The sequence below is a fragment of the Monodon monoceros genome, unplaced genomic scaffold, assembly GCF_005190385.1.
Source record: "Monodon monoceros isolate NGI ecotype Baffin Bay Population unplaced genomic scaffold, NGI_Narwhal_1 Contig8120_ctg1, whole genome shotgun sequence".
Classification (NCBI taxonomy): Eukaryota; Metazoa; Chordata; class Mammalia; order Artiodactyla; family Monodontidae; genus Monodon; species Monodon monoceros.
Genome location: NW_021703568.1, coordinates 1 through 4,308, shown reverse-complemented (window position 1 = coordinate 4,308; position 4,308 = coordinate 1). Strand labels below are relative to the sequence as shown.

At 42.3% G+C, this 4,308-nt stretch overlaps 1 pseudogene; it reads left to right on the top strand.

The window, feature by feature from the left end:
- Nucleotides 1-600: 600 nt before the first annotated feature.
- LOC114891659 lies at nucleotides 601-4,287 on the top strand (annotated as a pseudogene).
- The last annotated feature ends 21 nt before the right edge of the window (nucleotides 4,288-4,308 follow it).

Here is a 4,308-nt window from a genome sequence, read left to right as displayed (position 1 = left end):
AGTTAAATCTAGAACTAAAGTTTTACTGCCCCAAATACTTGTAAACTCTAGGTTACTGCTCTGTTGTCCATTTCATCAGTTGCAGAATATTCAAGTTAGTCTTTCAGTGCTAACAAGAACATAAAAATGCATTATGTCTAAAAGCAGAACATGACTGCCAAGGCAGATCTGCGCATTACCTGAGAGTTTGGGGGGCCACCCAAGCGGCATCTACTTGTTTGCTACTGACCTTCAGTTAGACTTGCTCAAGAATTGTTACAATGTAATAACATACACCGTTATGTACTCTTGAGTTTATTGAAAACACACAGCAAATGTGCACACACACACACATACACGCCAGCACACACCTACTCTAGAGCCTAGAATTTTAAGAGTCAGAACTTTTTACTTGCTTCTGCATTAAGATGGACCCTGTATTTCCTCAGCATGCTAATTAGAAACTCTATAAACAATTCAAAACCAGCTTAAAATTCTGTTTTACAAAAAAAAATTGATGTTAAATATTATCCTCAGAGAGTTCTACTCTGACTTTTCAAAATGTTTCTTTCTCCCTTCATGGGATAAACAGTTAGGGTTTCTTTTTCTTTGTTTTTTTCTCTCTCATTGTAAAAAATTCTATCTTGAAAGCTGATTTATTATTTCTTCCTTAGCATGGATGACATGGAAACAAAGATGATATTTCATCAGTCTTGTTTTTATTTAAGTTGAAAGGTTATATATTTCTACTATCTACTGCAATACTGCTAAATATTTTTATAGTGTTTGTAAATCTTATGACATTATGTTTTTAGTTTGTATTTAAGACATTTACTCAAAAGGGACCATATGCCTCAGTTCATGTCACTCTATCATCAGTGTGTATGGTCACTCTATTTTCTAATACTTTTAAGATTGGTTTTGGCCCCGACGTTCCTCTGCCAGATTTATTTCCTTTATTTTCCCCTATATAGCACCATTTGGGCCATTTAATATGTAATCTCCCAACTCACCTTTATAGTTATTTTAAACATATGTATATATTTGAAATACCGAATTGTTTTGTATTTTCTAATTTTTGCAAAAGTAGTATCGACTAAAAATCACATCCTATTCTTTTATTTTCTACTTTCATCTCTACACTTCCAGTGTCGAAGGCTGGACAGATCTGCCCACTTTAGTACTCTGGCAATTAAACAGAACCCTCTTCTGGCAGAAGCCTATTCGAATTTGGGGAATGTGTACAAGGAATGAGGGCAGTTACAGGAAGCAATTGAGCATTACCGGCTTGCATTACGTCTCAAACCAGATTTCATCAATGGTTATATTAACCTGGAAGCTGCTTTGGTAGCAGCAGGCGACATGGAAGGGGCAGTATAAGCTTACGTCTCTGCTCTTCAGTACAATCCTGATTTGTACTGTGTTCGCAGTGACCTGGGGAACCTGCTCAAAGCCCTGGGTCGCTTGGAAGGAGCCAAGGCATGTTATTTGAAAGCAATGGAGACGCAACCGAACTTTGCAGTAGCTTGGAGTAATCTTGGCTGTGTTTTCAATGCACAAGGGGAGATTTGGCTTGCAATTCATCACTTTGAAAAGGCTGTCACCCTTGACCCCAATTTTCTGGATGCTTATATCAATTTAGGAAATGTCTTGAAAGAGGCACGGATTTTTGACAGAGCTGTGGCAGCTTACCTTTGTGCCCTAAGCTTGAGTCCAAATCATGCAGTGGTACATGCCAACCTGGCTTGTGTACACTACGAGCAAGGCCTGATGGATCTGGCAATAGACACCTACAGGTGAGCTATTAGATTGCAACCACATTTCCGTGATGCTTACTGCAACCTAGCCAACGCTCTGGAAGAGAAGGGCCATGTTGCCGAAGCAGAAGATTGTTATAATACAGCTTTGCGGCTGTGCCCCACCCATGCAGACTCTCTGAATAACCTAGCCAATATCAAAGGAGACCAGGGAAACATTGAAGAGGCAGTTCGCTTGTATTGTAAAGCATTAGAAGTCTTCCCAGAGTTTGCTCTTGCCCATTCAAATTTAGCAAGTGTATTGCAGCAGCAGGGGACACTGCAGGAAGCTCTGATGCATTATAAGGAGGCTGTTCGAATCAGTCCTACCTCTGCTGACGCCTACTGTAACATGGGAAACACTAAAGGAGATGCAGGATGTTCAGGGAGCCTTGCAGTGTTATACTCCTGCCATTCAGATTAACCCTGCATTTGCAGATGCCCACAGCAATCTGGCTTCCATTCACAAGGATTCACGGTATATTCCAGAAGCAATTGCTTCTTATCGCACTGCTCTGAAGCTTGAACCTGACTTTCCTGACGCTTATTGTGATTTGGCTCATTGCCTGCAGATTGTCTGTAATTGGACAGACTATGATGAGCGAATGAAGAAGTTGGTCAGCATTGTGGCTGACCAGTTGGAGAAGAATAGGTTGCCTTCTGTGCAGCCTCATCATAGTATGCTCTATCCTCTTTCTCATGGCTTCAGGAAGGCTATTGCTGAGAGCCATGGGAACCTCTCCTTGGATGAGATTAGTGTCCTTCGTAAACCACCGTATGAACATCCAAAAGACTTGAAGCTCAGTGATGGTCAACTGCGTGTAGGATACGTGAGTTCTGACTTTGGGAATCATCCTACTTCTCATCTTATACAGTCTATTCCAGGCATGCACAATCCTGATAAATTTGAGGTATTCTGTTATGCCCTGAGCCCAGATGATGGCACAAACTTCCGAGCGAAGGTGATGGCAGAAGCCCATCATTTCATTGATCTTTCTCAGATTCCATGCAATGGGAAAGCAGCTGATCGCATCCATCAAGATGGTATACACATCCTTGTAAATATGAATGGTTATACCAGGGGTGCTCGAAATGAACTCTTTGCTCTCAGGCCAGCTCCTATTCAGGCAATGTGGCTGGGCTACCCTGGGACCAGTGGCGTGCTTTTCATGGATTATATCATCACTGATCAGGAAACTTCACCTGCTGAAGTTGCTGAGCAGTATTCTGAGAAACTGGCTTATATGCCCCATACTTTCTTTATTGGTGATCATGCTAATATGTTCCCTCACCTGAAGAAGAAAGCAGTCATCGATTTTAAGTCCAATGGGCACATTTCTGACAATCGGATTGTACTGAATGGCATCGACCTCAAAGCATTTCTTGATAGTCTCCCAGATGTGCAAATTGTCAAGATGAAATGTCCTGATGGAGGAGTCACCGCAGACAGCAGTAATACAGCTCTTAATATGCCTGTCATTCCTATGAATACTACTGCAGAGGCAGTTATTGAAATGATTAACAGAGGACAAATTCAGATAACAATTAATGGATTCAGTCTTAGCAATGGACTGGCAACTACCCAGGTCAACATTAAGGCTGCCACTGGAGAGGAGGTTCCCCGTACCATTATTGTAACCACACGTTCTCAGTACGGGTTACCGGAAGATGCCATTGTGTACTGTAACTTCAATCAGTTATATAAAATTGACCCATCTACTTTGCAGATGTGGGCAAATATTCTGAAGCGTGTTCCCAATAGTGTACTGTGGCTGTTGCGTTTTCCAGCAGTAGGAGAACCTAATATTCAACAGTACGCACAAAATATGGGCCTTCCCCAGAACCGTATCATTTTTTCACCTGTTGCTCCTAAAGAGGAACATGTTCGGAGAGGCCAGCTGGCTGATGTCTGCTTGGACACTCCACTCTGTAATGGACACACCACAGGGATGGATGTCCTTTGGTCAGGGACACCCATGGTGACTATGCCAGGAGAGACTCTTGCTTCCCGAGTTGCAGCTTCCCAGCTCACTTGTTTAGGCTGTCTGGAGCTTATTGCTAAAAATAGACAAGAATATGAAGACATAGCTGTGAAACTGGGAACTGATCTAGAATACCTGAAGAAAATTCGTGGCAAAGTCTGGAAGCAGAGAACATCTAGCCCTCTGTTCAACACCAAACAATACACAATGGACCTAGAGCGACTCTATCTACAGATGTGGGAGCATTACGCAGCTGGCAACAAACCTGATCACATGATTAAGCCTGTTGAAGTCACTGAATCGGCCTAAATAATGACTGTGTGCACAGGAGAATTACCCCTGTACCTGAGCCTCAACCTTCTGGGGGAAAGGCAACTACTTTCTCCTTATCTGTACAATACCATGTTGCAGATGGGTGACAGACAATGATAAGAAATAGCACAGCCAGACTTGCTTCCTGCATGATCATGATCACGATAGGGAGAGACACAAGAGATGGGAAAATGCTGTTCCACAAGGAGTCTCCATAGAATTTTGCAGCATCCAGGTGT